Source organism: Ranitomeya variabilis, chromosome 4, assembly GCF_051348905.1.
Source record: "Ranitomeya variabilis isolate aRanVar5 chromosome 4, aRanVar5.hap1, whole genome shotgun sequence".
Lineage (NCBI taxonomy): Eukaryota > Metazoa > Chordata > Amphibia > Anura > Dendrobatidae > Ranitomeya > Ranitomeya variabilis.
In genome coordinates, this window is record NC_135235.1 from 632,670,688 (window position 1) to 632,683,329 (window position 12,642).

General features: G+C 43.8%; 2 protein-coding genes across 2 annotated transcripts in view; one reads left to right on the forward strand and one right to left on the reverse strand.

Moving 5' to 3' along the window:
* LOC143767327 (uncharacterized) overlaps nt 1–12,642 on the reverse strand; it is a 760,398-nt gene that overhangs the window by 684,965 nt on the left and 62,791 nt on the right. The window lies entirely within an intron of this gene.
* LOC143767297 (oocyte zinc finger protein XlCOF7.1-like) overlaps nt 3,028–12,642 on the forward strand; it is a 32,951-nt gene continuing 23,336 nt past the window's right edge. The window contains exon 1 of the mRNA XM_077255523.1: nt 3,028–3,048. The gene's annotated coding sequence lies outside the window, so the exon portion shown is untranslated. The remainder of the gene's footprint in view (nt 3,049–12,642) is intronic.

Genomic DNA, 12,642 nt, shown 5'->3' on the forward strand with positions numbered 1-12,642 from the left:
CATGACCTGTTGGCGGCCCTCGAGGAATGCAGTTTGACACCTCTGGTTTTGAGCACCTTGAGGGGTGTAGTTTTTAGAATGGTGTCACTTTTGGGTATTTTCAGCCATATAAAACCCTCAAACTGACTTCAAATGTGAGGTGGTCCCTAAAAAAAATGGTTTTGTAAATTTTGTTGTAAAAATGAGAAATCACTGGTCAAATTTTAACCCTTATAACTTCCTAGCAAAAAAAAAATTTGTTTCCAAAATTGTGCTGATGTAAAGTAGACATGTGGGAAATGTTATTTATTAACTATTTTGTGTCACATAACTCTCTGATTTAACAGAATAAAAATTCAAAATGTGAAAATTGCGAAATTTTCAAAATTTTCGCCAAATTTCTGTTTTTTCACAATTAAACGCAGAAATTATCGACCTAAATTTACCACTAACATGAAGCCCAATATGTCACGAAAAAACACTCTCAGAATCGCTAGGATCCGTTGAAGCGTTCCTGAGTTATTACCTCATAAAGGGACACTGGTCAGAATAGCAAAAAATGGCCAGGTCATTAAGGTCAAAATAGGCTGGGTCATGAAGGGGTTAAACATGTAAAGATCCTCTTTTTAGTGCCTGGGAAGTTGTTTGGGGAAACATGTACTTTGGGGCTTGGGCCCCTGATCTTTTAGGACCCTTGCAACGCCACTGACTTAGGCCGGGGTCACACTAGACCGTAATACGGACGAGTGCTATGCGATAACAAATCGCATAGCACTCGGCCCAATGTTAATCTATGGTGCAGCTCCCATCATCCGATATTTTCTCCACCGTATTCAGGATCCGAGTGAAATCGCAGCATGCTGCGATTGTCAGCGTATCTCGGCCGAGACTCGCCAATGCAAGTCTATGGGTGCAAGAAAAAATCGGATTACACACGGACCATGCATGTGCATTGCGAGAAATACGCAGCGGTGTTAGAGAAAAGCCGGTAATTCAATTGCCGGCTTTTCATTTCTCCTGCCTAAACCCGACATGATATGAGACATGGTTTACATACAGTAAATCTGCTGCTAATGCAGCTGTGCTCGTGTCTGTAAGCCCCGGCGAATGAAGGAAATGTAGGTCAATGACCTATAGTTACCTTCAGTCGCGGTGATGCGCCCCCTGCTGGATGTCCTCATATTACCTCGAGCGTGGGAAAAAGTTCCCAGGCTGCAGTTCATGAGGACATCCACCAGGGGGCGCATCACCGCGACTGAAGGTAACTATAGGTCATTGACCTACATTTCCTTCATTCGCTGGGGCTTACAGACACGAGCACAGCTGCATTAGTAGGGCTCCTGCCTGTAAAATATTTTAACCCCTTCAGATGGATTACCTCGTGGGACGTGACAGTTCATCAGAGAGGGTATGTATATTGTGGGTTTATTATTTTGCCAAGCGAGGGTCTTCCGGATGGATTGAGAGAGCAATAAAATACTAAAACAACCTGTGTGTTTATTTCATTAAAATACTTTTTAATCATGTGTGTGTGTGTTTTTTAACCCTTTCAGACAATTGGATTAATAATGGATAGGTGACATAATTGACGCCTCTCCATTATTAATCTGGCTTAATGTCACCTTACAATAGCAAGGTGGCATTAACCCTTCATTACCCCATATCCCACCGCTACACGGGAGTGGGAAGAGAGTGGCCAAGTGCCAGAATAGGCTCATCTTCCAGATGTGCCTTTTCTGGGGTGGCTGGGGGCAGATGTTTTTAGCCACGGGGGGGCCAATAACCATGGACCCTCTCCTGGCTATTAATATCTGCCGCCAGTCACTGGCTTTACAGCTCTGGCGGAGAAAATTGCGCGGGAGCCCACGCCAATTTTTTCCGCGATTTAACCCTTAAATTTAATAGCTACAGCGCCGAAATTTTGCACATACACACTACTAACATTAGTAGTGTGGAATATGCAAAAAAAAGGGGGATATGAGATGGTTTACTGTATGTAATCATGTCTCATATCCTGTCGGGTTTAGGCAGGAGAAATGAAAAGCCGGCAATTGAATTACCGGCTTATCACATATATCGCGCTGAATTAAATATAAATACAGAATATATATATATGTGTCTCAATGACATATACTATATATATATATATATATATATATATATATATATATACTGTATATATGTTTTAACGAACATTTGAGCACATAAATCCATTAGATGTCGGTTTTGCAAGCCTGCGAGAAAATCTCGGCATACGGATGTCACACGGATGTCAAAAGGATCATTTGATGCGAGGAAATCGCATCCTCGCACTGCACACGGATCACTGTTTTGGAAACATTTGTGCGATTCTCGTCCGTGAAAAACGGACCGTTTTTTTACACGTTGTGTGTGTCCCCGGCCTTAGGATACAAATGGACTGTCACAATTACCGGTTTGAGCCTGTTATACCAGCAAGACCGTACGTGACTGGAATCCTCTCAGAAACATTCAGTGGAGGGAAAACTTCTTATACACTATGTAATTCTGCATTGAAAAAAATAACTACATCTCCCATCAACCCCTGGGAGGAGAGCGCGTAAGGCTACTTTCACACTAGCGTCGTACGACGAATTGCGTCCTTGCAATATACCGACGCTAGCAGTGAATGCGCCGCACAACGGGGCAGCGGATGCTGTTTTTCAACGCATCTGCTGCCCCATTGTGAGGTGCGGGGAGGCGGGGGCGGAGTTCCGGCCGCGCATGCGCGGTCGGAAAAGACGGTCTCGACGCACCAAAAAAAGTTACATGCAACGTTTTTTGGTGGCGACAGACCGACGCAACCGTCGCACGTCGCTAATGCAAGTCTATGGAGAAAAAATGCATCCTGCAATCACTTTTGCAGGATGCGTTTTTTCTACAAAATGATGCATAGCGATGTGCAGTGCACGACGCTAGTGTGAAAGTAGCCTTAGCTGGAGGGATGTCAGTCCTGTGATCGATCAGTCATATGGAGGGGAGGAGTCGGGGGTCACATGATGAGGTACCGCAGTGTGTAGCATTGCCTAGTGTGCGGCTCTGCAGGTGGAGGTATGTGCTGGAGATTCCCCATTACTGGGCGCTAGAGACATTAACCGCCCCCAGTGCTGCAGTCCCATTCCAGGAGACAGAACGTGTTCCCGTCTGTGTGGCTATATCAGGATCTCTTTCTGTATTGGATTACATTGGGTCACCTTTTTTTATAACCTTTTTTTTTTGGTCCAAGGGCCATATTGTCATACTGAACCAATCCCAAGGGCCACAATCAAAATGAAAGGAGGTGTTATCTTCTGTTACAATTATGGGATATCAAAAGTAGATACCATAAATGTCCTGATGGAAATTCTACTTTAAGGATCTACCAATCAACAATCTAAGAGTCATTTTTTGGAAAGGAAACTAAGAGGACATCCTCCAAATTCTTCTCAAAAACTCAAAACTGCTCAAACACTTGATGTTTTCTTTCAGTTTCTGTAAAAAAAAAAACTCCTTGAAATACTCTGTGTGCACATATCCTAAGGCCACATTCACATGTTCAGTATTTGGTCAGTGTTTTACCTCGGTATTTGTAAACCAAAACCAGGAGAGGAACAATCAGAGGAAAAGTGTAATAGAAACCCGTCACCACTTCTGTATTTATCACCAACTCCTGATTTTGGCTTTCAAATGCTGAGGTAAAAAAAATGACCAAATACTCAACATGTGAATGTGGCTCAAGAGTATGTGCACCCAATGTCTTTTTCAGGCAGGTTGGTATGATTTATCATCTTCTCCCATTCAGGTCTCTACAATGTCGGATCCTTTCAGAGGTCTAAGGCCACGTGCACACGTTAAGTATTTGGTCAGTTTTTTACCTCAGTATCTGTAAGCCAAAACCAGGAGCGGAACAGTCAGAGGAAAAGTATAATAGAAACACGTCACCACTTCAGTATTTTTCTCCCACTCATGGTTTTGGCTTAAAAGTATTGAGGCAAAAAACTGATCATATACTGATTGTGGCTTAAGGGTATGTGCACACAATGTCTTTTTCAGGCAGGTTCAAACACGCTTTATAACCCAGCTAAAAAAGCGGTAAAAATAATAATCTTATACAGAAATGTTTTCTTGTTCATATGTTCAGAATTTTAAGAGCCTTTTAAAACCTATAGGTTTCCAAATACGCCAAGCGGTTATACAAAAAAGTGACTGTACCATTCTTCTACTTATCAGCCGCCCATTATTTTATACATAAATGTATAAGAAATTAAAAAAAAAAAAATGCTGGTAACAAAGCCATCACAAAAAAACTCCAAACCATCTCAGGCGTCAACAGAAAAAAATGTCGGCAGTTTCCTGAAGCGTCTTCTGCTTCAAAAAGTCATCGGGTTTGCCCGACTATAGAGGGCTTTAGTGTGCACATACTCTAGTGGTAGATTCGCATAGATTTTTTTTTTTACCAGGATTTAGGAATAGATTCTGCTCAACATTTACTGAAAAAATGAGTCAAATGCTTTTCAATCAGCATTCAAATGATTTTAATGTGAAAACGCGCCTATTGTGCACAAAGTGCTGTTTTTTCACATTATTTTGAGCATTTCCCAGTACAATTTATAGGGAGTTGTTTTCATGGAGCATTGGAAGCTTCTTTTAAAAAGAGTGTTTTGTAGTAAAATCCGCTTCTAAATCCTCTTAAAAAACTGTGAATGAGGAAAAGGTCATGAATGTATGTGGATCTCTCTATGTTGTTTGTTATGGGTTTTGTGCTTACTGGCCAAGGTTTCATCGTTGTCATAAACTACAACAGAGCGAACCTCATGCATGGTACCTCAGGTTGTGCACCTCTGCTGTACAGTCTCTATTTTGGCCATCGCCTGCTCCATGTTGTCACTATCAAGAGATATTAATGTTCTATCATTATCTGAACATAAATATAAATATATTGGCCTGCACTCTATGGTAAATCGGGGTGCTGGTGTGACAGACCTTGAGGTCCAACTAGCAGTAATGTATTCAATCCACCGCACTCCCTCAGTGGAATATCTTATGCAGAAATGTAAGATGTTTTTTTGAAAATGCTAATTTATTCAAGTGAAGAAAAGGATCAAGTACATTGGATCAAACAGAAGGTAATTATTACACAATGTGCAAGCGACTCAGAATGTTGACGTTTCGACCCTCCCGGGTCTTAAGGTACCTTCACATTAAGCGACGCTGCAGCGATACAGACAATGATGCCGATCGCTGCAGCGTCGCTGTGTGGTCGCTGGAGAGCTGTCACACAGACAGCTCTCCAGCGACCAACGATGCCGAGGTCCCCGGGTAACCAGGGTAAACATCGGGTCGCTAAGCGCAGGGCCGCGCTTAATAACCCGATTTTTACCCTGGTTATCAGTGTAAAATGTAAAAAAACAAACACTACATACTTACATTCGCGTCCCCCGGCGTCCGCTTCCTGCACTGACTGAGTGCCGGCCCTAACAGCAGAGCGGTGACGTCACCGCTGTGCTGTGCTTTCACTTTACGGCCGGCACTGACACACTCAGTGCAGGAAGCGGACGGCGGGGGACGCGAATGTAAGTATGTAGTGTTTGTTTTTTTTACTTTTACGATGGTAACCAGGGTAAATATCGGGTTACTAAGCGCGGCCCTGCGCTTAGTAACCCGATATTTACCCTGGTTACCATTGTAAAACATCGCTGGTATCGTTGCTTTTGGTGTCAAACACGACGATACACGCCGATCTGACGACCAAATAAAGTTCTGAACTTTCCTAAACGACCAGCGATATCACAGCAGGATCCTGATCGCTGCTGCGTGTCAAACACAACGATATCGCTAGCCAGGACGCTGCAACGTCACGGATCGCTAGCGATATCGTTTAGTGTGAAGGTACCTTTAGTCTAAGGTCGCACTTAGTGAACAATTCCTATAGTAGGAAAAACGTCGTCCCTGTGGTATCCAGGGGCAGGTACAGTTCTTTTAGTAGTAAATACGGCCTGATGAGTGATCCGTGTATAGCCTTATTTAATCATAACAGCGGCGCATCAGCGTCTTGCTGGATTTTGAAGCATAAATTTGATCTAGTGAGTGGTACCTCTCTGGGTTCAACCTTGTCTGGGAATAGTAGCGGCGCATCAGCGTCTTGCTTATGTAGATATAGGTATGTGACCCTGTGGGAATAGAAGCATGGCGTTCCTGCGTCCGCAGTACAGGACGCAGGAACGCCGTGCTTCTATTCCCACAGGGTCACATACCTATATCTACATAAGCAAGACGCTGATGCGCCGCTACTATTCCCAGACAAGGTTGAACCCAGAGAGGTACCACTCACTAGATCAAATTTATGCTTCAAAAACCAGCAAGACGCTGATGCGCCGCTGTTATCATTAAATAAGGCTATACACGGATCATTCATCAGGCCGTATTTACTACTAAAAGAACTGTACCTGCCCCTGGATACCACAGGGACGACGTTTTTCCTACTATAGGAATTGTTCACTAAGTGCGACCTTAGACTAAGACCCGGGAGGGTCGAAACGTCAACATTCTGAGTTGCTTGCACATTGTGTAATAATTACCTTCTGTTTGATCCAATGTACTTGATCCTTTTCTTCACTTGAATAAATTAGCATTTTCAAAAAAACATCTTACATTTCTGCATAAGATATTCCACTGAGGGAGTGCGGTGGATTGAATACATTACTGCTATCATTATCTGATACTGACGTCACCGGTTCTGCCGTCCCAATCTCTGTCAATGTTCCCAGCACTTTATAACTTTTTCTTGTTTTTACGGAAAATTTAATAAAGATTCAGATATTTTAGATTTTCCTTTTAGATTTGTTCTGTGTTTTTGGTGCTGGATTGGAGATATTCTGTGATAAATCTCTGTATGTGACTATAATTGGATTGTGTGTCATACCAGGGGCAGGACGGGGCCATGACTGGATGTAGTGATCATGTGAAGCTGGATTTCTCACATGGGATCTTAATGATCAGGGGCTGGCTGGGCAAGGCAGAGGAACTTCTTCCCCAGCACCTGTGTTGGGCGGCCTGTAACTTCTGTTACTACTTTGGCGCTGCTTGATGGCCATCACTGTAACAGACATCGCAGCGCAGAGTACACTTAAAGGTCCAGTGCCGGCCTGACCATGTCACTACTAGCTGACACGGCCGCTCAATGCACTGTGCGCGGCCATGTCTGATAAATTGACGGCAATCAAGCAGCGCGCCCTGTAGAGCCACATGCCAGAGAAGCTGGACGAGAGACAAGCCGGGGGGGAGGTGAGTGTGGCTTGTTGCCAGTTTCTCCATATTAAAGATATTTCTAGTGTGTCTGTGTGTATTCATGTATGATGTGTGCTGTATATCTATGTATGTCAGTGTATATGACCGTGTATATATTTGTCTGTTTAAATGTATTTATGTGAATTTGTGTTTAAATATGTGTATGTACGTATGTGTATATGTTTGTGTATGTGCATGTCTTCGTATTGTATGTGCATATCTGTGTAGTGTATGCGCATGTCTGCGTACCGTATGTGTGCATGTCTGCGTACCATATGTGTGCACGTTTGCGTAGCGTATATGTGCACGTTTGGTACCATATGTGTGCATGTCTGCGTATTGCATGTGTACATGTATACATATTGTATGTGTGCATGTTTGTGTATTGCGTGTGCATGTCTGTGTAAGGGCTCCTTCCCACTTGCGAGCAACACGGATGAGTCTCGCATGGTTAAAACCCGGCTCTGCACCCAGCACTCAGATCGGAGCGTGCGGCCGTATAGGAATACATGCAGCCGCACGCTCCGCTCCTCTGTGCCGGCAGCAGTGCTGGGGTATTGCCGTGCGAGACTCATCCGAGTCTCACACAAGTGAGAAGGAGCCCTAAGGAGGAAGACCGGGCTGTGGGTGCCTGCGTCATGCCACGTTCGGAACTGTTGAGGCTGCATCCAGTGTTGCCGAGGGGAAAGAATAAGGAACCGGACAGGTTCCATGACCCTAGGAGAGGGTGTGTGGCTAAGCCGGGCAGTGAGCAGGAAGCGCGGGAAAGAGCATTCAGTTTCCTGCCAGCGCTGAGAGCAGAAGGAGGTGTGCAGCGCACTCCGGCAGAACTTGCGCGAACGCTCCTGTGAGACAGTGCGTGTGCAAAGCACCGTGCGTCTGGCTAAGCAGAGTGCAGTGATCGTGCGGAGCAGCGGGGGCCAGGTGCAGGACCCTGAGGTCGCCATTTCTGATAGATGCGCAGCACCACACGTGTTGGACATAGACTCTTGCAGCGATCCCCACTTCGGCTGCACAGATTTATGGACTAGGGGCTCAGCGGGCAAAACCGATGACCGCCAGAAGCTGGACCGTGATTTTGATTGGGATCCATCTGAGGACACCACGCCAGCCGTTGCCGATACTCCAACTCCCATCAGACTGTATGTGGATGAGGATCAGAGAAGACTACGATAAGTGCCATTTAAATATTAGTCGCGTTTACTCTTTAACTCCCTTGACTCTTGTTTATTAACTCCCTGCGAGGAGATCAGTTTTGTTAAAAATTAAATAATATTATTGTACAGCATTGTTCTGCAATCCCTGCGTTACTGCATTTCCGAACCTGCTTACATCTGTATACCGTATGTGTACATGTCTGTGTATTGCATGCGTTCGCATGTCTGTGTATTGTGTGTGCATGGCTGCATACTGTATGTGTGCATGTCTGCGTATCTGGAATTGTATGTATTTTTGTAATACAGGTCCTTCTCAAAAAATTAGCATATAGTGTTAAATTTCATTATTTACCATAATGTAATGATTACAATTAAACTTTCATATATTATAGATTCATTATCCACCAACTGAAATTTGTCAGGTCTTTTATTGTTTTAATACTGATGATTTTGGCCTACAACTCCTGATAACCCAAAAAACCTGTCTCAATAAATTAGCATATCAAGAAAAGGTTCTCTAAATGACCTATTACCCTAATCTTCTGAATCAACTAATTAACTCTAAACACATGCAAAAGATACCTGAGGCTTTTAAAAACTCCCTGCCTGGTTCATTACTCAAAACCCCCATCATGGGTAAGACTAGCGACCTGACAGATGCCAAGAAGGCCATCATTGACACCCTCAAGCAAGAGGGTAAGACCCAGAAAGAAATTTCTCAACAAATAGGCTGTTCCCAGAGTGCTGTATCAAGGCACCTCAATGGTAAGTCTGTTGGAAGGAAACAATGTGGCAGAAAACGCTGTACAACGAGAAGAGGTGACCGGACCCTGAGGAAGATTGTGGAGAAGGACCGATTCCAGACCTTGGGGAACCTGAGGAAGCAGTGGACTGAGTCTGGTGTGGAAAGGCGTGTGCAGGAAATGGGCTACAGGTGCCGCATTCCCCAGGTAAAGCCACTTTTGAACCATAAACAGCGGCAGAAGCGCCTGACCTGGGCTACAGAGAAGCAGCACTGGACTGTTGCTGAGTGGTCCCAAGTACTTTTTTCTGATGAAAGCAAATTTTGCATGTCATTCGGAAATCAAGGTGCCAGAGTCTGGAGGAAGACTGGGGAGAAGGAAATGCCAAAATGCCTGAAGTCCAGTGTCAAGTACCCACAGTCAGTGATGGTGTGGGGTGCCATGTCAGCTGCTGGTGTTGGTCCACTGTGTTTCATCAAGGGCAGGGTCAATGCAGCTAGCTATCAGGAGATTTTGGAGCACTTCATGCTTCCATCGGCTGAAATGCTTTATGGAGATGAAGATTTCATTTTTCAGCACAACCTGGCACCTGCTCACAGTGCCAAAACCACTGGTAAATGGTTTACTGACCATGGTATTACTGTGCTCAATTGGCCAGCCAACTCTCCTGACCTGAACCCCATAGAGAATCTGTGGGATATTGTGAAGAGAAAGTTGAGAGACGCAAGACCCAACACTCTGGATGAGCTTAAGGCCGCTATTGAAGCATCCTGGGCCTCCATAACATCTCAGCAGTGTCACAGGCTGATTGCCTCCATGCCACGCCGCATTGAAGCAGTCATTTCTGCCAAAGGATTCCCGACAAAGTATTGAGTGCATAACTGAACATTATTATTTGATGGTTTTTTTGTTTGTTATTAAAAAACACTTTTATTTGATTGGACGGGTGAAATATGCTAATTTATTGAGACAGGTTTTTTGGGTTATCAGGAGTTGTAGGCCAAAATCATCAGTATTAAAACAATAAAAGACCTGACAAATTTCAGTTGGTGGATAATGAATCTATAATATATGAAAGTTTAATTGTAATCATTACATTATGGTAAATAAAGAAATTTAACACTATATGCTAATTTTTTGAGAAGGACCTGTATGCGTGTATGTAATAGAGTATTGTGGTGTGTACTAAATCTATAAGAGCTCTCTCATATCTGTGTTACAGATTTCCATTTGTCTTTACCAGGGCCGGCCCGAGAGATTACGGTGCCCTAGGCGAAACTATTTTGTTGCGCCCCTACTATTCTTGGCAGTAGATGAAAACTTGGGATATAAGAGCCAGGAGACTATCTAGAGGGAGGGGCTTTCCTGAAAATCTAGTGAGAAGGGAGAAATGAAAGTAGAAGAGCTGCGCCTGTCAGATCCATTGTTCCTGATGGAGGGTTAAGTATACGTATTTTTTTCTCTCGGGCGCCCCCTTAGTGTAGTGTGTGCTAAGTGTGCATTTTTGGTTGTTTGCTTTGCTTTGCCAACATTTGAAAAGTTGGGAGCAAAATAAACGCGCGGGATCAAACACCTGTCAGCAGACGATGTAAACGACTCATGTCCGTAGTTTAGCGCCTCCTTTCCGTGCGTAAATTGAAGCTCAACGGTTTTTCTTTTAAATTTATGGTAAAAAAATGTATGTACACTTTTCTTTCCATCCGTAAAACTTTTTGCCTTTTGAAAAGATTTTTTTATAATTTTTTCTATTTTTTCTCTGGCGCTCCATTAGGGTTGGCACCCTAGGCGGCCGCCTAGTTCGCCTATACGTTCGGGCCGGCCCTGGTCTTTACAAGTTTAGGAACAGACAAGTGAAATGAACTGATGAGAAAAAGGAGATGTATTCCAGCTCCTTTGAAACCAAAAATGCATTAGAAAATGCTTGTTAAAAAACCATGTCAATGGCAAAGTTAACATGGCCAGATAGTTATGCGTTTTCAAACACTCGAGGTGTCCTTTATCAAACTGAGTTGTACTATCTTGCCATGTGAACTTTGCCTTTGCCATGGTTTTTTCAGAAGTGTTTTCTAATACATTTTTGGATTCAAAGAAGCTGAAACACATTTTCCTTTTTCCCATTAGTACTACACATGTGACCGCACGAATTCCGTGCTTCAGCAAGTCGTATGCCGTTGTGGGTGAGGTGGTTCATTCTTTTTTCTTTGTTTCAAGTGAAATGAACCACTCGGTGAGGTTACCTTAAGGATGTGATTGTATGTAGCGGCTCCTGAGCTGAGCCTTCTCCTCACCAGGCAGATGTCGGCTGTGATACACAGCTGGCGTGTGCCTTTAACAGCAGTGATCAGAGATCACTTTGATTGCTGCTGTTTTAAGTATTTAAATGCCCTTGTCAATTGCTGCCAGCGGCATTTAGATGGCCTTTACATGCACTCACCAGCTCCCATCATCCCCTTAGTTCTGGGTTGCTGATGGTTTGCCATGTGTTGCTGCCATTTGTGTCAATCTATGAAGCCCTGCCTGAGGTTGAATCCTTGGAAGATGTGACAAAGTGCCAGGACATTATTATGTGGTACCCCAGGAGTTCAGGTACCACAGTAGTGCTGCCTTCCTCTCGTGTAGGGTAGTGCTATGGCTGGAAACAAGAGGGATCCCTTTGGCAGGTAAAATCCCACACACAACACATTCTGACTCCAGACCAGGAGGGGAGCTCAAAACCCGGTTTTAGGGGAACTTCCTTATATCCATCCTGGACTGAAAACGAGTTAGTTCAGTCTGGAGTAGACAGCAACAAGTGAGAAGCAGAGGAAAGATTGAGGGCTAAGGGAGGCTGTGAGTGGGCCTCATGTGAGCCAGAGCGCAGAAACCGGGCAACGGGAGCCCGAGGTTGTGGATAACTGTAAGGTCCACGACAGACCCAGAGGGCATAGGACTATACGTGAACTGCCTGTACAACACCTGTGGTGCAGCAGCATTCTGGAGCCTGGAGTCACCGTGCAGAGACCCCAGAAGGAACCGCTCAAACTGCCTTCCATATAGGTTCTGTCCTAGGACAGGAAAGAGCGAGGACCTTGTTAGGACACTTCAGGCAGCAAGGAACTACACTATGTTCCAAATTATTATGCAAATGACATTTTTCTCGGATTTTCCTAAATAGTCAGTGCAAGTGACAGTCAGTCTAACAAAAGTCATCACCCGTTAGAGTATACATCGAATTTTATTGAAGAAACCTCCCAATGATAACAGTATAATCTCCAAAATGAATAAAAACTCAAAATGCACATTTCCAAATTATTAGGCACAGTAGTATTTCTATAATAGTATTTATAATTTGTAAAGCGCTGCGGAATATGTTGGCGCTATATAAATAAAAATGATTATTATTATTATTTCTAAACATTTGATATGTTTTAAAGAACTGAAAATGCTCATGTGTGGAATTTGCATCATTAGGAGGTCACATTCACTGAACAAAAAAGCTA